The sequence below is a fragment of the Felis catus genome, chromosome B1, assembly GCF_018350175.1.
Source record: "Felis catus isolate Fca126 chromosome B1, F.catus_Fca126_mat1.0, whole genome shotgun sequence".
In the NCBI taxonomy this organism is placed as follows: Eukaryota; Metazoa; Chordata; class Mammalia; order Carnivora; family Felidae; genus Felis; species Felis catus.
This window is the reverse complement of record NC_058371.1, coordinates 119,807,890-119,831,258: the sequence shown is the minus strand read 5'-3', so window position 1 is coordinate 119,831,258 and position 23,369 is coordinate 119,807,890. Positions and strand designations below refer to the sequence as shown.

Genomic DNA, 23,369 nt, shown 5'->3' with positions numbered 1-23,369 from the left:
GTCAGGCTCTGGGCTGATGGCTCAGAGCCTGGAGCTTGTTTCCGATTCTGTGTCTCCCTCTCTCTCTGTCCCTCCCCCGTTCATGCTCTGTCTCTCTCTGTCCCAAAAATAAATAAACGTTGAAAAAAAAAATTAAAAAAAAAAAAAAAAAAAAAAAAGACTCGTATTCATATAACTGGTTAAAAAAAAAGAGAGAGACCAAAAAAAAAAAAAAAAAAAAAAAAGGAGAGAAAGGGTGAGAATGTCTTGATCTTGATGTATTCAGCTTAGTTTTGTCTGACATCTTAACCTTTATAACCCCAAATGGAGCAAAGTCCATCAGAAGTTTTCCTGTGCCTTAGAAATCGTCCCCAGAATTGTCCAGAAGTATCAAAGCAACAAGAAGAAAGCTAGTCCTTAGACATATCAGTTTGCATGTACACAAGAAGCCAATCCCACATATTGCTAAGAATGGTCTATATTTTCATACTCAAAATGTTTTCCATTATAAAATTATCACAAAATCAAAATATTACCACTTAAAAATGACACGGCAAAACAAATGGAAAAAGAAACCACCATGAACAATAAACTGACCCCTGCTCACTGCACCCCACCCCCACCCCACATCACCAATTTCCACAGAATGACATTCCAGCCCCCAGAGCTCCTCTCCACCAACCTGGAGTCCTGCTCAGACTTTGTTCAATCAGACTTTCCTCCTCCTCCATCCCACCCACTCCTCCTCTCTCACAGACCGGCTGCCCAGATGAGTGAGGAATCACAGGGCCTTTTTTTTTTTTTACTTGACATTCAAAACAGAAAGAAAACAGAAGTATAGAAAATATATAGTAATGAGAATGGGTGCCAAGAAGCTGACCATATCATCAGGAGATGGGACCTCACTAGGCAAGAATGAAGAAAACTTAAGGTCCTTAGAGGAACAAATGTTCAGCTGTAGAAAGAATTTGGGTTTAATCATGTCTGAAGAGTGAAGTCACATAGTATGTAAGGAGCAAAAGTTCGAAGTCATATGTTATCATCCGAAAAGGGATATCACAAGGGAAACTCTTGGCAGTTCACTTTATACAGTGTTTGGCTGAAAACGTTCAAAACCATTTGTTGTTGCCATTGCTGTATTTTTCCAAAGTCATTTCCTATTGATTCAGCACACTAGGAAACCATGGCTGGGTTCACCTTGCCAAATAGGAGTTTCTACTTTGCTGACTGGAGAGTATCCAAAAGCCACATTATACTGGAGATAATAAGCACCTGGTCTTTGAAAGGAATCATCTGTGTAGGCAAGGAGGGAATGTCTCACAGATTTCTCTTTAGTTCTGGGATTGAGCTATCACTTTCCATCACACACTGCCATTTGGACTGTTGGTTGTAGTACCTTGGGGACAAATCCTCTACTCTGGGATGGGATGACCCTATCTTGCTTGCTCTCCTCCCCCACAGGTTCACCTAAGCAATCCCAGTATCTTGGCAAACAAATTTGTCAAAACCTATACACTTTAGAAAGAGATCCTGGTGGAATGGGGGGCACTGGGTGGCTCAGTCAGTTAAGCGTCCGACTCCTGGTTTCAGCTCAGGTCATGATCTTGCAGTTCCTGGTTTCAAGCCCCACATTAGTCTCTGTCCTAAAGGTGTGGGGCCTGCTTGGGATTCTGTCCCTCCCTCTCTCTCTGCCCTTCCTCCACTCACACTGTCTCTGTCTCTCTAAAAATAAATAAAATTTAAAAAGAAAGGAAGAAAGAAAGAAAGAAAAGAAAGAAAGAAAGAAAGAAAGAAGATCCTGAATGGGAGAATAGCACAGATATGCAATATTCAGACATCCCTTTTATACAAGAAGATGTTTGATAGCACAGTATGGCAGGAGATTAATACAATAGTCACAGGAACCAAATATGATGTTAAAATGATTTCTGAGTTTCAAGATATTTATCGACAATATGAAGATAATAATGTTTGTTCTTTCTACTGCATAGGGTTGTTGCAAAGAAGAAAGGAAAATGTACACAAAATCACTATGCAAGGTAGACAAATGGAGAGGATTGTTTTGTTAGCCTAAAAAGATTTGCAAGGTTTGGTTTTTCCAATAAGAAATTTGTCCTTCAGGGACTAAATATTAGAATAAACAGCTTGTTCAAATGCATTTTCCCAGCTTGCTGCTTTCACAGGTAGAAAAAAAAAAGAATAACGTAATTTTTTATTTCATTTTACTTTTCATAAAAACAGGTAGACAGAGCTGAGTGGACACTTAATTATCCCGTTGGGAAGCGTAGCAGAACCGTATCAATCATTTGGAGGCTCCCAGATGACAAGGCCAGACTAATGACTCAACCTATTTGACAACTGGCAAATGACAGGCTTGCCAAAACGAAGGGCTTGAAACATCGCAGAGGATCCAAAGTAAATCTTTGAGACAGTTCCAAATCCAAGTCCATCCATTACCAACCACACCTCCTAAAGCCACGGTATCTGCATTACGCCATTGTTGTTGCCAAGAATGCTGTGCTAGGAAAAGAAGGACAAATCACAGAGAATGTGTTACTGGAATGGAGCAGAATGGTTGTTTTCCAAGGCAAGTTTATTAGTAATTACAGTACACAAGTCTACAATAGTTGCGTGCACAGGTCCACAACCTCACCTCCCTACCTCACTCATGTCTCTAGAAAAACTCCTGCATTTTTATGTAGAGTTGACAATGAAGTATGTAATCTCCACTCACAAACTTTATTGTGGAAGGACTGTGTACTAAACATCACTAGCCCTAGGGTTACAAAGATGACTTCAAATCCTAGTGATGGAGACAGATCTTTGTCTACCACAAGATAGTGGCATCATGTGCAAGCTGCTATAGGAGTCAAAACCGTAGAATTTATTTCTCCTGGAAAATGATGGGAAGTCCATGAATGACTTCTTAAAGGAAATGCTGTGAGCTGAGTTGAAAGATGGGCAGAAGTTGGACAATAAGCAAAGGGGAAATGAATTGTAGACAAGCAACATGGACACTAGATCATCTGTGGTGGCTGTTAGAAAGTGAAGGTTGGTGGCCCCATGGTTGAGGAACACAGACAGAATGTTTGTTGCTCAACTCTTTGAATCTTGCATGATATATCTCTTCTACGGCATTCCTCACACTTAAGCCTCTACCCGTCTGTTCCTGCCTTGGCATCGGGGCTTCCCATTACAATTAAGCTCATCCTCTGGCCATCACCACCTAAATTATTGTTGAAAATGAAAGCAAATGACAAACAAAGTCACCCAAGTGAAGAGACCCTCTAGGGCTATTGATGGTCTGTGTGTATTTGGTGGTAGGAGTGATCTGTCCTTTTACTTTCCAGTGGCCTATGAAACACTGACACAGCAGTGACAGTAAGCCATGAAATATTTCTTAGGAGAAAGGTAAAAAATAAAATAAAAAGTATTTAAATAGGGTTCAGTCACTGTAAGTGACTTTTGTCCCACCAAGTTCTGGTAAAAATAGTGAGATGCATTATAAAGCAGAAATTAATTCCTTCTTGTGAGTTACTAGTCTATCTGATCCAAGTTTCTAAAGCACAACATTATCTGAAAAGAGTGATAAAATAATTTATTTCTAATTGATTTGTACCAAGGTTTTATGGGCCTCACTACATATGACCCTTATTAAAACTCCATCATATGAAGAAGTACAGACATACCCAAAATTACTAATTAAAAACTAGTGTTAGCATAAAAGGAAGGATTCTTCATTTCTCACAAAAATAAGATAGTTTGGCAGGTTTATATGTCAGGGGAACATCCAAAAATAATGAATTCATTGACTGATATTTACATGTTGTTTGCCTAAATCATTCCTTTGCCCATAAAACCTTTAAAACATTCCTAAGGAAAATAAACATCTAGCTCAAAAGGACCATCTTTGGAATTTGGGAATTTAAAAAAAAAAGAAAGAAATAACAGTTGTTTCAATGTTCAGAAAGGACTGGAGATACTTTAAGAACGAATTAGTGTTCCAAACGGTGACATTCCTCCAATCCAGACAAGCAAAACTGACCACACTATTTTATCTCTGACAAATGGCTAATAACAAGGATGCCCTTGATGGCTGCAGACTCATAAAGAGAGAATAGGGCTGTGTCTGAGCCCAGCAATGACTACCAGGGGCTGCAGGAAGCACGGGGCACACGTTTGCTGTCCCTAAGCTAACCCTAAGCTAGCATTTCCCCTTGCCTGTTTGTCTCCAGATTAATTCATTCTTTAGCTTCTCTTTCTGAATTTTGCTGCCCATCAAATGGTAAGTCAGGTAACTAAGCTCCCAAGGGCACAGATTCTTTAGATGTCTGTGAGTTTGGTACAGTGTGTGCCATTTAGTAGGCACTGAAGGAAAATTATGCTTTTCACAAAAAGCCAACCATCCGACTCTGGAATATCATAGCAAGACTGTTATGATGCTTATAACAACGATTACAAGTAGGATACAGGCTGCAACACAGATGCCAACAGTTTATGATATAGAAGCCAGGTTAGCAAGGATCTGGACTTAAGCAAATAAATAAATAAAAGAAATAAATAAAATAATAAATAATTTGGTAAAGATTGAAGGAATTAAGAAAAGGAACTGGTGGTTGTTGAATGCCTTCAGGATTTTCTTTTTTTTTTTTTTTTTTTTTTTTTTTTTTTTTTTTTAAATTTTTTTTTTCAACGTTTATTTATTTTTGGGACAGAGAGAGACAGAGCATGAACGGGGGAGGGGCAGAGAGAGAGGGAGACACAGAATCGGAAACAGGCTCCAGGCTCTGAGCCAACAGCCCAGAGCCCGACGCGGGGCTCAAACTCACGGACCGCGAGATCGTGACCTGGCTGAAGTCGGACGCTTAACCGACTGCGCCACCCAGGCGCCCCAGGATTTTCATGTAAAGTATCTCATGTAATCATTGCATCAGTCCCATGTGTAGTAATAGTTAACACTTACCAACAGTTTACTGTGTGCCAGATGGCTATATTAAGAGCTTTATTATCATTTCTTTTAAAAGGCAGTCACTTGGTTTCCACAACTCTGTGCAATAGTTCTTTTTTTTTTAAGTTTATTTATTTTTTGAAAGAGAGAGAAAGCATGTGCACAAGCGGGGAGGGGCAGAGAGAGAAGGGGACAGATATCTGAAGTGGGCTCTTCATGGACAGCAGAGAACCCGATGTGGGGTTCAAACTCATGAACCATGAGATCATGACCTGACCTGAAGCTGGACACTTAACTGACTGAGCCACCCAGGCACGCCTCTATGTAGTAGTTCTATGACTATCCCATTTATGGCTGATAACACTGAGTCACGAAACAACTAAATAATTTGCCCAAGATGGCTCAGTTAAGTGACAACCCTGGGTTGTGATTGCAGGCAATCCAAGATCAGAGTCCACACTCCCAAACACCCCACAGGACTATTTTTCCGATGAGGACCCTGAGGCTTGGAACAGTGACATATCCTAGAGAACTACTGAGTAGTGTGCTCAGAATTGAAACTCAGGACTGCTGCCCTCCAAGACCAGTATCCGGTGCACCGCTCCACACTGCCAACCACCAAAACGAAAGTTGTTTAAGTATTTAATTGTATTAAGTTATACTACGGTTAAAAGAGGATGGAAATATAAAACCCTTATATTAGATTTTTTTCTTATTAAACTTACTTCTACAACTGATCAGATATAAAACAAGTAGCAGAAATTCTCCCAGTTCATAAAACTTTTATCAGCTGGAGGCCAAACCCTAAGTGGCTTTCTCTATGCCTTGAGCCAATTAAGTGTGCTTACAACAATAAAAAGAAATGAAAAAAAATAATAAACAGTTTCAAGAAATAAAATAAACACAATTGTTTTCTTTAACAAAAGGGATAGGGCAAGCTGAGCAGAGGATGAAGGAAAGAGGCTCAGTGGAGACCTTCATGGCTCTATTATTTTACCTTTGGTATAGAGAATGGAAAATGATTAAGGGCTTTTTCAACTCTGCCTCTCAAACACAAGTAAACACCAGGCAGCAGAGTCTGACAATAAGTGAAAGCCACAGACCAAACTAGAAGTATGCAAGCAGAAAGGGACCGAATTAGAGGAAGAAGGGTTATTTAGGTAAATTGAACAGGTTCCCACATAACAGTACCCTGATGTATAATTTTCTTATTCAGAAGTGTTTTCATCAAAGCTGCAATATAAAGGAAAGTGCATTATTCTTTTAACAAGTGAGGCCAAGTTTCTACCCAACTAAATCCTTCCTCTGTGTGCCTGGATCACTAGAACATTCGGACACCCCCCAGCTCTCATTTCTTGACTGCGCAATCTGTAGTTCTGCCAAAATTTCATTTTCATAAACAATCAATAAACTAACAGTATAACCACGGGTAGTCACATCTGAATTTTGTTAATCATATGTTGTGAGTGTAGAAATCCACATTAATTCAGCTCTCTCCCTTTCCTAGCTGAGCCTGAGCCTGTCAAGAACTATTCACAAGAGCAAAAATGCCAACACCATCCAGAAAAGAAATGTGTGTCATAGCTACCAACATTTTCACTGTTGCCTATTGTTATCAATGCAAAATGAACAAACTTTTTAGAATTTCTTGAAAAAAAAAGGTGGGAGGGGGGCACCTGGGTGGCTCAGTCGGTTAAGCGTCTGACTTCGGCTCAGGTCATGATCTCACGGTTTGTGGGTTCAAGCCCCGCATCAGGCTCTGTGCTGACATCTCAGCCTGGAGCCTGCTTCAGATCCTGTGTCTCATTCTCTCTCTGCTCCTCCCCCACTGTGCTCTGTCTCTCAAAAATAAATAAATAAAATAATAAAATAAAATAAATTAAATAAAAAAAGGAAGAGAGTTTTATTCGAGCCCAATTGAGGAGCGCTGCCTGGACACACAATCTGCACAAAGAATATCGTGCTCCTGAGGAGGAATGTTAGATATGAGGTTTTTTGTAACATCAAGGGTTACAAATCATGATGAAGGACATTTCAGAAAATTATAAACTCTATCTTATGCTGTTAGTATGTGCAAGGGTGCAGACTTCAGAGGTATGGGATCAGAACTTATGGGGATTTTTACTCTTATCTCTAGTTTGAAATGTTTCTTTTAGCTTATTTGGTAATGAAGCAGATGTACATTGTGTGTTCAGGCAGAAATAGAGCCCATGCTCTGAAGTTTGGTGAAGTCATTCTGACCCTGATAAGAGTATACCCTCCCTGGGAGCCCAGGATCAGGCCCCAAAGCGTTAAATGTTGAAAATTTCCTTTACCAACGGATTCAGAAATTGAATCAGGAATTATCAGATTCAGGAACGATCAAGCAATTATTAAAACAAATAAGATTAATGCCCAATAAAGATCACTAGACATGACCAATCTTTTTACTCTTGCATTTTAAAATGAAGGTGTTGTTGGGTCCAAGGTATGGACTCTCATCCTAATATAGTACTGGGGAGATATTTTCAGATTGCATTTCAGCCCTGGTGTCTCTCTAGTGGTTAGCTTCCTCAGCCCACTTAGTTGGTTGACTCCTGGATCAGTTGGTTGACACCTCCTCATGGCTGCACCCCTCATCACAGCCATGCTGGCCTTTCAAGGTCAGCAACCCCATTAACTTTGAGTCTCTAGCATGTCTCTTAGCTCAGATTTCTGAATGACAGAAAAGTAAGGAGTGAACACCACACCCCCAACCCTGTATGCTGAGCCTCTGTCCTCTGGAAATGTCAAGAATGTATACATATTTTTTTAACTAATAATTTTTTTTAAATAAGATAGTTTTGGGGCACCTGGGTGGCTCAGTTGGTTGAGTGGCCAACTCTTGGTTTCGGCTCAGATTATGATCTCATGGTCGTGGGATCAAGCCCCTCACTGAGCTCACAGCCTGCTTGGGATTCTCTCTTTCCCTATCTCTGCCCCTTCCCCACTCACACTCACTCTCAGAAATAAATAAATAAATATTTTTAAAAAATAAGATAGTTTCATACTTTTTTTTTACTACTAACATCATTAAAAACTGAAAATTAAGATATTCTAATTCTTGCTTAGCTTCCATAAAAGTCAGGGAGGAGTTGAAGACCTTGATTAAAATCAGGTGAAAATAATGATAAACCCTTAATTTAAAAACATTTTTTTCTGGTACCAAAATAGTCTATATTAAAAGCAATCTGACACGGATTGTGATAACTTGGCTAAAATGCTCTGATGTGCTTCTTATACTTGGCAGTAGGAACATATGTGTGTTTTGTGGACATTTGGAAATGTGGGCTATAAAAGATGTGTTATTCATTCATTCATTTATTCATTCATTAATTCTTAATCCTTTCTAAGTGCCAGACACTGCTCTAGGGGTATGGTACCACAGTGGATAAAACTAATTCTTTGGCTTCATGAAGTGTACATTCTAATGGGGAAAGACAGAAAATAATAAGATAAATAAGCAAAAAACACAGTATGCTAGATGAGTATAATTCCTAAGGAAAAAAGTAAAAGAGAAAGAGATATGGTGTATTGGAGGGAGTGATTTGAAATAGGAGTGTTTTCGGGCGCCTGGGTGGCTCAGTCGGTTGAGTGTCCAACTTCGGCTCAGGTCACGATCTCACGGTCCGTGAGTTCCAGCCCTGCGTCAGGCTCTGGGCTGATGGCTCAGAGCCTGGAGCCTGCTTCCAATTCTGTGTCTCCCTCTCTCTCTGCCCCTCCCCCACTCATGCTCTGTCTCTCTCTGTCTCAAAAATAAATAAATGTTAAAAAAAAATGAAATAGGAGTGTTTTCTTCCAGTCACTAATTACATAAATTTATAGCATAATATTCATTTAGAAACATCCTCTAACAACCTGACCATGTATTCTTTCTCTCTCCATGACATGTGCTGTGGGAAACTTTGAAGTCTCAGAAAGATCAAAGATGCAAAATAACTCTAAATTTATAAACCTTAAGTTTATAAACAGAAAGTCACATGCTCCAAAATGCTGAAGAATTATGAGACTATTGGAAAAAAAAAAAAAGTTTTCCTACTCACTTGGTCCCTGGATTCTACCAGGAGATAATCTGTCAAAGTCACAGGTAAATTTGCAAGGGATGAACCAACTGGGTTTAAGCTTTGGGAGAATTTTCAGACGTCCCATTAACTTTACCTGCTCAAGGAATTTTCACCACTAAGTACTTTGATAGCTAAAACTATCATCTGAGTTTCTCTCTGGATTAACAGCAAAAATCTGAAGAAACTCACTCCTTATGTAGACAGATGGTTTTAATATAAGAGATGTAGTGGGATCATGACAGGATATCTCTATTCTGTCCTTGAATTGTAACTAAGTCCTAGAACTGAAAATAGGGTGCAGTACACTACATTTTCTGAAAAAAACCACCAAAACTGAGGCCAGAGAGCTCCCCTCAGGATTTTCTAAGAGATAGTGCAACCAAGTATAGTCACCTAACACTTCAACCCTCCACCCCTAAATCAATAAAATTAGAAGGCCCGGAAAAGGAGAAGCATGCCTTGGGGTCCTCAGAGGCCTGAAGGTTCTGTTGCCAGGTGAGAAAAAAATTCCTTTCTTCCCCAGGAGCTTCCTCCTCCTCCCTAAGGCTGAAACTGCAAAGACTCTGAGTGATTCCATCAGAGTAAAATTGTCACCTCATTCCTCTGTTGGCTGTCTGCTAAGGCAGTATGACTCACTGATTTACCCCTGAATCTACCCAAAGGGAAAAAGAGTCAGAAAGAGAGGCAGCCACAGAGCAGCCTGTACCTCCCCTTGAGTTCTGGAAAGGATAGCTGGGCTTTAAAAGTCTTACTGGGGCTTCATCCAAGGAGGCCCAACTGTGGTGATCTCAGCAGCAGGAAGCTGTGAGGGAGACCATTTATGGAGAGGGTGTAAGAGGTTGGCCAGACCTAGATTCCCCATGCCAAGAATTGTACACAGGGAAAAGCCCCATGACTGTGCCCCGTGACTGAGGCAGGCTTTGAACCTTTACTCCACCAAGGGCACTAATGTTGGGTAGTGTTAATCACAGAAGCAATGACAACCAACTAGGAGAGAGCCACAAAATGGAGAAAGTTAAGTAATGAGATGCTTGCCCTGTTACTTCTTCCTTCTTCCCACTCTAGCACAGTAAAGGAAGCCTAGAAGAAGCAGAAGGACAGAAGTTTGCATCAAGATATGTGGGTGGACTGAGTGTCAATAACTAAAAATAACTAAAGAATTACATGTCCAAGATGCCAATAAAAAACCCACCACTCAGTAGAAAGAGAGATTCAACATTTTATCATTAAAGTGGAGGCTTGGGAAAAAACAAACACATTCACCAATGAAAATGTGTAACCAGTTGCAAGAAGATATGAAATAGAGAAGTGTGCTTTGGCTTAAAAACCAGAGCAGCATAAGTGCCTGACTCATAGTAGGTGCCCATGTTTTTTGTTGAATGAGTCAGTGGATGGGTTGATTCAGTGTCAGTAAGAAATCAGTTAACGAACAACTGTAGTTGAATAAACATACTATAGACTCTCCAATTTATGATGTCTCTACGGTCTGATCTTTCCATCCACAATTCCAATAAATTGCAAATGCTGGCTGAGAAGTCACAGCTTTCTTTTTAATTGATGAATTTGACAGTTAAAGCATACCTCTTTCACAATGGCTGTTAGTAGCTGGAAAACTATTGATGGAATAAATCATCTTGTCCAATCAACCTTTAGATCATAACTAGCTATCTCTCTCATACCATAACTAGTTTGGAGTTTTTTTTTCCAGTCAAGTGAGAGGAGTGTCTCTTTGTTAGTGTAAAGAGTGAGTGATACTTCTGAGTTTTCTGAAATGCTCTTTAATGCCTCTCATAATATTAAGCTCTTAATTTCAGTAGGGCATCTGCATTTGATAACACTATCCCTATAAAGAAACTTAGTTTAGGTATAATCTGATTCTACACTCATTATCTCATCATTCCAAACCATGAAACCCATAGAGCCATGTGATTTGCCTAAGATCACATAGATGGACAGTGATATAATTGGGACTATGTTACAACTAATCACTTCCCTTTCTCACTGCTGCCTTCAATTCAGACTGGCCCCCCATTGTACAGAGCCAGCCCGAGAAACCTGCCCAAATCAAAGAGCTTATATGTTAAAGCTGCTAGTTAAATTCCCACCCTTTGGGGTTCTTGAAACTCACTTACATTAGAAATCATTGCAGCTTTCTCAAGAGATATTAATCACAGATACTCACTTAGATGAATTGATTTGAAGAAAAATGAATATTCTGGTCCCCTTTTCCAATTTTAATAAAAATAAATTATAGATGTTTTGTGGGCAACCACCCACAAGCCTCTCTTTTAGTTTTGACTTCATGATTTGATATTCCAGGATAAAAGATGCTCCCCCCAAAATCCAAGTGATTACAATTAGTCCTTGACTGCAGCAAAAAAAAACAAACAAAAGTAATTGAGGCAATTGTGCCTTTTTTTTTTTTAAAGCATGTAAAGAGAGTTTAGAGGACAGTTTTGAAAGTTACTTATCATGCTCCTGTTACTATACTGATGAGTGGAGTAAAAAGGCCCAGTATGGAGCTATTCTTCTGGCTTCTCACACACAAAATCATCAGGTTGCTTTCACCTTGTTTTTCTAAGGTTTTAAAAGCAGATTTCATCAAGCTCTATGTAGTCCCAAATCCCCTGCAGCAGATACCAACATAAATAAACTCCTGCAGTTACCCACAGCCCAAGAAGAGAAAGGTTTGAATTAAAGCTTTGTCTTAAATCAAAGGCAGTCTTGCTGTAATTACTGCCACAGCTAAGATGAGAAAGTGCATCAACCACTCTGCTAATATAAGCTGTGTGCTTCCTCTGGCTGGTAACACTCTTGTCTTATTTCTCCTCTTGGCTTCTTTGGCAAAAGACAATGGCTTTGTAAAAGAAAAAACAATTTAGAAAGCCATGGTTACTATAACAACTAATCCAACAAGGTTTCCTTTCTAGTAGAAGGATATAATAATTTAACAAGCTCAAAACTCACCTTTAGACCCTAAAGCTAAAAGTTAAGGTCAAAGGGTATAAAAGTAAATAATGGTGAGGGCCTTAATCACAATTTACTAAGAAATCTTTTTTTTTTTTAATTTTTTTTTCAACGTTTTTTATTTATTTTTGGGACAGAGAGAGACAGAGCATGAACGGGGGAGGGGCAGAGAGAGAGGGAGACACAGAATCGGAAACAGGCTCCAGGCTCTGAGCCATCAGCCCAGAGCCCGACGCGGGGCTCGAACTCCTGGACCGCGAGATCGTGACCTGGCTGAAGTCGGACGCTTAACCGACTGCGCCACCCAGGCGCCCCCTCAGAAATCTTTTTAAGCCAAAATTCAACACTGGAAATGGCGGCCAGTTAGGTGAGAAACGGTGGCATTAAACAAGAAGACAGATGCAGTTAGGAACACTTCAACAAGCAGCCTGAAAGAAGTCTTTCAACGTTCTGTAATCCATCCCAAGTATGACATGCACACCATGTACAGGAAGGAGCAGATTAAAGCAGATGTATGGCTGAAGCAAAGTTCTAGGGTTGGAATACTTTTATTCTAATGGAAAGATGGGGCTCTAAAGCCCATTATCATAGATTTCACAAATCTATTTAGAACTCAGTAAAGCAAAGAACATTGCCCACTGTAATGTAACAGCTTGTGATATATTATGGGAAGACTACAAAGTAATAAAAAAGGTCACTTGCCTAAAAGAAATTTCAGTTTATGGGTTGGGAAATAAGGGAAGAATACATATAAAAATAAACACAAGCCCATAAGTGCTGGAAACATGTAAACATTTTCTTTTTTTCTTTCGCATTTACAATTTTTTTTTCAGGGGTAGAATTTGGTGATTCATCACTTACATGCAGCACCCAGTGCTCATCACAACAATTGCCCTTCTTAATACCAATCACCCAACTAACCCATTTCCCACTCACCTCCCTCCATCAACTCTCAGTTTGTTCTAACATTTTCAATTAGACTCTAGGTTGATGCCTACTGGAGAAATCCTTTACAGTGGAAGCTGTCTTTTTCACTCTTGGTTTTATGTAGCAACCTTATTTGTATAACTGAGAGGAAGATGAGTGTCATAATGATGTGTTTGTATGACATATTCTGACTATAGACAACAAACTCAAGTCATTAACATGTCTTCAAAAGTTGGAGATCTGAAAGGACATATGGTAAAACGGCACTTTCTTATTCCTAAAGATATCTTTTTAAATCAACAACATAAGAATCTATGCAAACATATCCAAGACTCTTAATTCTTTGACCCAAGAAAAGGAGTTGAAATCACTTCATTTTGACTACATTTGGCCCATTGGTAAGGTTCTGATATGGAAGTTTGTGTTCAATTTTGGTAGAGTGCTGTTTTTTATTTTTTTATTGTATTTATTTATTTGTTTATTTATTTATTTAATGCTTATTTGTTTTTGAGAGAGAGAACAGAAGAGGGGCAGAGAAGGGGGGGCGCAGAGGATCTGAGGTGGGATCCACACTGACAGCAGAGAGCCTGATGCAGAGCTGGAACCTATGAACCCATAAGATCATGACCTGGGTCGAAGTCAGATGCTTAACAGACTGAGCCACCCAGGTGTCCCTACAGTTTTCGAATTTTAAAGCCCTCAGATACAATATGACCTCTGCAGTCTGCAGTGGACTCTACCACTACCAATTGTTTACAACTGCCTAATTCACACATTTATCTTTCACCTGCTAGCCTCGTGTAGCTATATGAAGTTGTGATTCCTATCTTGGAATTACCAACTTCCTTGTGTTCCAGTTTTAAAACTGTATACACGTACACACACACACACACACATACACACACATATGCACAAGGTTTGGGGAAATTAGCTAGTTAAAAGTTTTATGGGGTGTCTGGGTGGCTCAGTCTGTTAAGCATCTGACTTGGGCTCAGGTCATGATCTCGTGATTCATTAGTTCAAGTCCTGTGTCAGGCTCCGTGCTGACAGCTCAGAGCCTGAAGCCTGCTTTGGATTCTGTGTCTCCCTCTCTGTGCCCCTCCCCTGCTCACACTCTCTCTCTCTCTCTCTCTCAAAAATAAGTAAATATTTAAAAAATCTTTAAAAAAGAGTTTTATATGATCCAACAATGTGGTATGTTCTTTAAAAAAAAAAAAAGTCAATAAACTCTCAGTTTCCACGAAGAAATGTTCAATAGCCAGATTTCTAAACTGGAATAAACCATAATGTTCAATTCTGAATTCCAGAAATTAAAATTTAACTTTGACAAATATAAGTATGATATGGATATAGAAATCATGTTTTAAATAAACATTTAACCAAATCATGGATAGTTAACCTTTAGGAAAACAATGTAGTAAAAACTGCAAAAAATTGTCGTGAGGAAAAATCTATAGATTTGTTTTACTAGTTACTATATAAAAAGCAGAACTTGGTTATAAAAGTGTCAAATTTTAAAAGGTTTAAATCTGACTCAACACAACTTATGAGTTTTTGAGCATTATGGTTATTCCAATAAGTTGGTGGTCCTAGAAAGAATGCATTTCCTCCCCGTGCAGATATTTGAATGAGCCTGCACACACTGGGTGGGAGGTTACACCAATTCAGTACTTGATAGGTCTATTCAACAAAATTATTTGGGGATCCTTTAAAATATATACAAATATACTCTTGGCCCCATTCCAAGCATATTAGGTCACATAACTGGGAGTAAAATCTGGGAGGTCTCTATTAAAAAAATAATCTTACCAGGATATATCTGATGGTACTGGTCAAATCAGTGCTCGGGTCTCCAGCAGCAGAGCAACACATCCATACTGCATGACCTCTGTCATTATGTCTAGAATCACATAAAAAACATTCTTCTCAAGATCTGCCCTTCAAGAAAGAACAGCTTCTTCTGTAGGTTTGAGTGACTCACAAAGTCATGCCATCCCTCCAAAACCTCACCTGTAGAATTAAACCATTGCTTACCATTGCTTAAATGATGTAATATCTATAAAACACCAATTATCTTCTAGCCTTTCCATCCCCCATACCATGAGAGATTATTTTTCCCTAGGATCCAGGCTTCTCTCTCCAAAAAGTAATTTCACATGTCTAAATTAGTCTAGATCAGTTCTCAAAATGTGATCACCAGACAAGAAACATCAGCATTACCTAGGAACTTACCCAGAGTAGAACCCAGCAACCTGTGTCTTAACAAGATTTCCAGGTGATTCTGATGCATGTTTAGGTTTAAGAACCACAGGCCTAAATTAACAACAAGAGAAGGGGAGCAGGACGGGTCAGTAGGATGGAAAATTTTGCCCGCTGACATTCAAAGTCCTGCAAATGGTGGTCCAGTCCATGGACCTTCTAAATCTATTCTCCTCCCAGATATTCCAGCAACACAAGATGCGGGGCTGCTTATTCTCTTGATTACCCATCAAGAAATTCTGAACTCAGAATATATACAAGTACACACACACACACACACACCCTTCTAAAGAAATAACTCTGAGAGACAGAATAAATAAACCCATGAAGACAATAGAAATGTTTTTCAGAATCCCCTCTAATTTGGAAAGACACAAATTGTAACAACAGAATCAGTACTTTAGTACTTCATGTTAATATGCATAAGAGTGTTTATTCCTTTCCTTCATCCCCTACTCTGATTTGTCAACCTCTCAGAACTAGTTGAAACTAATAAAAAGGCCATTACTTAATGGGCTCTCTCAAAATTACACAAAAACATGTTCTTCGACTATGAAATTCCAACTGGTTTAAAATTCTAGCCATGATTCATTCCCCACATCAGTCTCCAAAAGCTGAGAAAAAGAGGAGAGGATGTTTATTTGGTCCTAATTTGGTTCATCATTTGAAGGAAGGAAGGAAGGAAGGAAGGAAGGAAGGAAGGAAGGAAGGAAGGAAGGAATTGAATAGTCATACTTCTCTGTGCACACTTAAACGCCAAAGAAGCCATTGTGTCTCTGTTATATTGCTTCCATTTTACAGAGTGAGAGCCTGCCTGCATAAAAGAATATAGGCATCCATATTTAAGATAATAGTCATGGGCCATTGGGAAGGAGTTTCTTTCTCTGAATTTTTATGAAGCTTAAATACTTATTTTGATGGAGATTAATGTCCCCTCTATAATTAAGTACAAGCCAAGTATTCAATCACTGTACCTCCCCAATTATCAGTCCATACTTAACTCATCACCAGCTTTAGATGAGCATATTGATAAAGTGTCTTCTGAATTAAGATCTCACTTCCTCAGTGCTCTTAATTATATTTTCTGCTTACTATTTACTTCTTATGAATTATACTTTGACAACTTAAAATTTGTCTCTTGCAGTTAACTTGTGCCAAGCTGACTAGATATTACAAAGATAGAAGAATCTTTGTTTGTAATAAAGAGTAAAAGAAGAAAAACAATTAAAACACATATGCAATAAGTCTTTGAACCAGATGATTGCTAACATACTTTCCAGCTCTAAAAGTCTAAGGCCCAGTGATATCTAAATAAACATTGATTTTTACAATATAGCCTTTGGCAACTGGCATAAAGAGTAAGTAATATGTTTGAGAGACAATAACGTTGGCCACAAAACTGAATGACTGGTCAGCTGAAAGATAAGAAAGAGCACATGTACAAATAAAAGACAAATAAGGAAGCTCTGGGGCTTCCTTTGTGGAAAACCCTCATTATTCAATCCTAATGTCTTAATTAGATGATTTCTCTGAGTGTTGCTCCACACAATGATAAGAAAAATAGAGGGGAATTTGGACTCTACATGAATATTAATTCAACCAAGTGGTTGAACTAAATAAAATTGCCACAACTGGCAAATAAGTTAGTTGAAGAACAGAAATCTGATGAAGGATATTTATCTTTTGCCATATTTCACGGACAACAAAAGGAGAGATTACCTTCTAGTAGCACTTAGTTTTGAGGCACTTTGCCCAGTTAGGGTTTCAAGGTTTGAGAGTAGCATGTGAGAAAGGATTAATGTATTAATTAGAAATAGGTTTGTCTGTGAATAACAAAAAATGTAGGATACTATTAGCTGTTAGAATAGTATTAAAAACAAAGAGAAGTTTATTTATCCCTCAAATAAAATACAATAAGATCCTTCTATTTTGTGGCCTACTTGGCATAGTTTCCATTGTCAAATTCACCTCATGTCCAAAATGGCTACTCCAGCCCCAGCCGCCATGTCTCCCCCTCCCTACTTTTCCAGTAAAGACTGGTGAGAAAAAAGAAAGTGAAAGCCATACCTTCACCCACAAGAACACTTAAAATTTTTTATCACAAGAAAAAAAACCTTTTTATAACTATATATGGTGATGTATATTAACTAGGACTTATTGTGGTGAATATTTCACAATATATACAAATATCAAATCATTATGTTGTACAGCTGAAAATAGTATAATGGTATATGTCCATTATGCCTAAATTTAAAAAGAAAGAAAAAGAAAGAAATATGGGTCTATACTTCCTTAAAATTAAAAGCTTTTGTGTTTTAAAAGCCTGGGTGGCTTAGTCCAACTTTGGCACAGGTCATGATCTCATAATTCATGGGTTTGAGCCCTGCATCAGGCTCTGTGCTGACAGCTCAGAGCCTGAAGCCTGCTTCGGATTCTGTCTTCCTCGCTCTCTGCCCCTCCCCCATTCATGCTCTGTCTCCCTCTCAAAAATAAACATTAAAAAAAATAATTCTTTAAAAAAATTTTTTAAAAAGCTTTCATGCTTCAAAATAAACTATCAAAAAAGTGAAAACATAACCCATAGAATGGGAGAAAATACTTTCAAATCAGATATATGATAGTGGTCTAGTATCCAGAACATATAAAGAAATCTTACAATCCAACTATCAAGAAGCAAATAATACAACTAAAAACTGAGAAGAGATTTGAATCCAAATCTTTTGATACAGCAAACAGTTTCTTATCAATAAACAGGAGAAAAGATGAGCAACATCATTAGCCATCAGAGAAATGCGATAAAAACCACTATGCGATACCATATCACACACACTTAGATAGCTACAAGCAAAACAATGGACAGTAAATGAGTGTTGGGGAGTGAGAATGAGAGAAAGAATGTGGTACAGTGTTAACATTTGAGTAGGATTCTGGGTAGAATATACAGGAGTTCTTTGTACTGTTCTTACAAACTTTCTTGAAATTTAAAATTACATCAAAAAACAAGTGAAAATAAATAAATAAATAAATAAATAAATAAATAAATAAATAAATAAAATACTATGACTTTAAAAACAAAAAGAAAGAAAGAAACTTCCCAAAATTTTCCCAGCAGTCTCACTTATGTGTCGTTGGCCAAAATTTAGTCAAATAACCACTGGGCTACAAAAGAAACCATAAAAATAATCTTTATTCTGGTTCGCCACATGCCAATCAAAATTTGGGAATTTCATCACTGAGAAAGAAGGGGAGATCTCGGGTGACCATGAAATTATCTTCCACACTGAAACTCTATTGAGCTGCAGGCACACAACATTAATAAGTATGTCAGGACAACACGTAAAGACGGGGACATATGGTCACCCTAGGGAGATCAGATATTAAGGCACAGCAAGTAGTCTCTGCTACTGTTAATAATACTGGCTAGCATGTTTGAAAAACAAAAATGTGTCAGCCATGTAGTATTCTCTTGGCTTTTTCTTATTAATATATTAAATATCTTTATAACATTAATTCTCAAAACACCTGTATGAAGTCAATATTTTGCCTCATTTAATGGTTCAGAGATCAGTGTTCCAAGAAGTTAGTTAACTTGCCCACAGCCACACAGATAGTAAGTATCAAATGTAGGAATCAAATCATTGCCTTCTGAGTCCAGAGCTCTTGTTTTTTCACAGTCCTTGTCCCAGATGCTATTGATTTGTATAAAAATAGGTTCTCTGGTCTCAAAGGCATTATGCTAAGTTAAAGAGGCCCCACATAAAAGAAAGCACATAATATGACTCTACATATATAAAAGTCAAGGAAAAGTAAAACTAGAGTGATAGCATGCAGATAGTGATCATGGAGAGAGGGATCAGAGAGGGGGTTATCTGCAAAGAAGCAGGAGGGCCGTTTTGGAGGTGATGTAAATGTTCTGTCATGATTGTGCCGGTAATTACCCAATTGAGTTCATTTATGAACATTAAAATTAAACTATACAACTAGTACTGAAAAATGTTATTGTATATAAGTTATATTTCAATAAAACTGAAAAGAAATAGCCAGATACAGAGATGACAGATTATGATGGATAGATAGACGATAGATAGATAGATAGATAGATAGATAGATAGATAGAGATAGATAGAGATAGACCTCTTATAGAACCAAAACAAACAAAAAAGTGGCCAAGGATACCAGAAGTGGGAGAAGTGTGAGTTTGCAAAAATGTACTCACAACCCAATATTCCCATTTGTATTACCAGAGGTGGAGCCTGAATAGCATACCCTCCATTTCAGGAAATCCTGTGAAGAGCTAGAGTCTCAACTGGGTCTCTTCTATTAACCCTAAGAGACCTCTTCTCTATTCTGATTCTTCTTCTGAGGTCCCACTTTCTTCCAACTAACCTGATCACATGGTTAATTCTGCAATTCTTTTTCTTCCTCCACCTGTTTGTTTCATCATCTGTGTGTCTAGAATTACTGAATGATCAAAACTACAGAACCTCTGGGCGCAAAGCATCAAGCCCTGTAGTGACTGTAACACTTCCGGGAATAGGAATACTGGAACCTTCAGTAGCAAAGTTTCATGGTCTTGTGAAGCATCTTGTAGTCTGGTGAGAGGAGTTTTTATCCAATTTAGTCACCAAATGAAAGCTATTTGAAAGGATTTCTGTAGATGTTGTGGAGAGTGATGCAGTAAAACCCATACTTCAGTAAAATGAATTCTGGCAAAGTCATATAGGATGGATTAAAGGAAGAGAGACTATAGGAGGTAAATTCTATTATGAAGCCTTCACAGTGGCCCAAGTAAAAGCAAATGAGGGCGTGAACAACATGGAGCAGTGGGTGCAGACAGACAAGGGTGAAATGAGACGAGGTGGTTATAAGCTACGGAGGATGGTGCAAAGCTACTGTTCTCTCTCCGCCCACCACCCTCTGGCCCAGACCCAGAAGCGCAATGGGGAGGAAAAACAGTACAGTCTGACAAATAAAGGTGTGGGTGGCCTTGGAGCAACCTATTGAAACTGGAATGGTTAGTCTCTCCCTATAATTTATATTTTTTCCATCCTACTCACAGTATTTAGGTATTTGTTTTTGTTTTTGTCTTTTTCTTACAACCATATACATTTCTGTTACAGAAAGGAAGAATTGACATTGAATGCGTTGCAAATTCTTCTTTATTAAATTAGGTTCTAATATAACTGGCTGCCATCAATAAAGCTGTCATTATCTCATCGTCCTCTTTCTGTAATTCCACTTCCTCCGTTGATTTTTTTTTTATTTCACCTGTGCATTTCCAGTTGTCCATACGGTTGATAAAACATATTTGTTTTATTTTTTTCTGACTAGCCATATTTTGTAGCAGGTTCATAAAATTTAACTCCCACTTTAACTCAGATGTGAAGAGGAGAGAATGAAAGTTCTTTATGGTTCTCTGCTTAATCTGGTCCTCTGTTTAGACCCTTGCCCACTCATTAACAAATCAACCTAATGAAGTTAACTTAGTCTCATCCCATAGTGCTAATTTCCCCTATGGAGGTCCCCGAGCTAGCTCTTCTCCCCATCACGACATACGGTGCATGGCAGTTGGAGTGGGGAATAAGGCTTTTGAGTCCTCCTGGAGAAATAAAGAGTCAGAGTCTTTCATGCAATGTACTCTGCTTCCCCAGGTCTCCATGGCAACACCCCTGGCTCCTGGGTACTGTTTGTCCTGCTGTTGTGCTGCAGAGTTTCACTCTATGTCAGTGGGACTTGGGTTTCAGTCTCCTGGCTCTGTTGTCATCTAGTACTATATCCTAGTTGACCCTGTCGATCTGTCTTCTGTGCCTACTGGCCACAGATCACTGAGTGATAGCCAGAACCTCCTTCCAGTCCATGAGCCTGGTGTGTGTGGTCTCTGTCTGCACCTGATGGGTCCCCGGCTCTATTTAGCTTCTCATGTAGGGCCCTGAAAACAGCTCGGGAAGGCCAGACTGTAAGAGCCCCCTCTTCTGACCACACTGGATAGCTACATTGCCTTGGCCGTGCCTGAAGGTAGTGCAAGATGAGGCTCAGAGGCGATTTCCTCGTCCTAAATAAGTAGCAGCAACAAAAAGTGCCTGCCCTCTTTGCCTTCCACATTACCCTCACTAACTCATCTCTTCTGGAGCAAGTGGAGCAAGACAGCCCAGTGCTGCTCTGCTACTCAGTAGACACATGATCTCAGATGAGTTTTTACTGGCTCTGTGCCCCAATTCCCAGAACTGCAGAAAATAAGAATTTACCTCGTAGTGTCGTCGTGAGGATAAAATGAGTTAATACATATTTATATACATATAAGCACCTACAGCAGCCAAATGCATAGAAGGTATTCAATAAGTTAATACTTTTCCTTCTTACAAGCTTCTTGGGATAGAAAAAGAGGAATGTTTTTATTCCCTTCCTTACTAATATCTCCTTCACAACTCCAGCCAATCTTTAATGTCAGGCTGCTACATCTCCACTCTCCCACAGAAAAGCTCCATTAGCTGAACCCTCCGTACTTGGTTGTGGGTCTACTGAGGAAGGAGATCAAGAAAATTGGAAAAGTCTCTCTCAAGGCAGAAGGCTAGCACTGTGACCCTGCTACATGATCGAGTGATAGAATGATAAAGGCTGAACATTTTCTTGGTCTCTTCCTGGTATTCCTTCCCTAACAAATTATAATCTCTGCCCACCTCCCCACTCCCACCCTCCAGTTAGATGCCCAGGCAAATTAGGTCAGAGGTCTTGGAAGGCAAAAAAGAATAGCACAGTAAAAATTTTAAATGTTATTCCCTTTTATTTATATTCCCAGCCTTGCCTTCTCTACTGGAAGAGCTAACCAAATAATCAGAATTATGTTCAATTTCTCTGCCCTACCCATTTGGGCATTTGCATAATGTGCCCTCCAGTTTAAAATTCAATAAATGCAACTTCATCTGTTGCCAGTAATACATGCCAAAACATGCATATGTTACAAACTATCTCTTACTTTTCCCCCCAAGATATTGTCTCTGTATGATTAAATAAAGTTCATTAAAAGTGATCCATTCTGGACAAATTGTCATAGGATAGCAAAATACCTCAACAGTTAGCCTATAATATGACGATTTAACTTTTGCTAAAAGCATTAAGGATAATTACTTGTGGTATGAAATAGAAAGGGAACAGTAAAGAATCCCCATATTTTAAAAAAATCAATGTTTATTTTTGAGAGAGAGAGACAGACAGAGCATGAGCAGGGGAGGGGCAGAGAGAGAGGGAGACACAGAATCCAAAGCAGGATCCAAGCTCTGAGCCGTCAACACAGAGCCCGATGTGGGTCTCGAACTCACGGACCGTGAATCATGGCCTGAGACGAAGTTGGACACTTAACTGACTGAGCCACCGAGGCGCCCCATGAATCCCCATATTTTTAATATAACTGAAAACTCAGGAGTGAATTGTGGTGGGCAGTGACCATAACCACATATTGACCACAACTATTAATTTGCAAGAGTATGGATTGACCATCTATAACAGCAGCACTCTAAATCAAATCATGTTGTTTAGAACACTGAAGGTCAAACAGCAACTCGTGGGTGCTAAATGTTAAATTATTACAGAAAGTGCATTATCGAAATAAACATGTTCAGTATCTCTTTTAGAAAGGACAGGCCATAAAGTGTGGTTGGCTTGCTTGGGAGCAGCTTATCCATCCATGAACCCTCGGGGTGCATTAAGCCACATCATAACAGCCTGTGCCAACCCCTGCCAACAGTGCCATGTTCCATTTACCCAGAGTCAATAGACTCAATCAGAATAGCTCGACAGAATGGTGACAGTAATTGTCACCCAAGGAGCAGATTTGGATTTATTTATTCAACACCGTAGTGTAGAAACCAGAGTGACATAGGGAGTTTGGGGAGGAAAAAAAAGATCCAGTAAAACCTTGAATTTGATGAAAGTTTTAAAAAATAAGGATTTAAAAGGAGATGTTATTCAGTCTGGAAAAAAGGACCCTGAAGGGATATTTATCAGCCGTAAATTTGAGAGTAATTTCGAGAATGAGCTTTAGAGCCACAAAAACCTGAGCTCAGTTCTGGCACCTCTGCTTACCAGCTCTATGGGTTTGAGCAAATTGTGTAAAGTTGAGGAGCCCCAACTTCCTCATCTGTAAAACAGGAATACTGATCTTGTCAGAGAATTAAGTAAAACAATGTACGTGTAACAGCGTGGTCCATGCC

The 23,369-nt window shown here is 38.9% G+C and overlaps 1 long non-coding RNA gene across 1 annotated transcript in view; it reads right to left on the bottom strand.

The window, feature by feature from the left end:
• Nucleotides 1–2,151: 2,151 nt before the first annotated feature.
• LOC123385001 overlaps nucleotides 2,152–23,369 on the bottom strand; it is a 48,477-nt gene continuing 27,259 nt past the window's right edge. Inside the window, exons 2-4 of the long non-coding RNA XR_006596906.1 lie at nucleotides 15,136–15,216; nucleotides 14,713–14,803; nucleotides 2,152–2,499 (exon numbers count right to left, since the gene is read on the bottom strand). This is a non-coding gene — a long non-coding RNA (uncharacterized LOC123385001). The remainder of the gene's footprint in view (nucleotides 2,500–14,712; nucleotides 14,804–15,135; nucleotides 15,217–23,369) is intronic.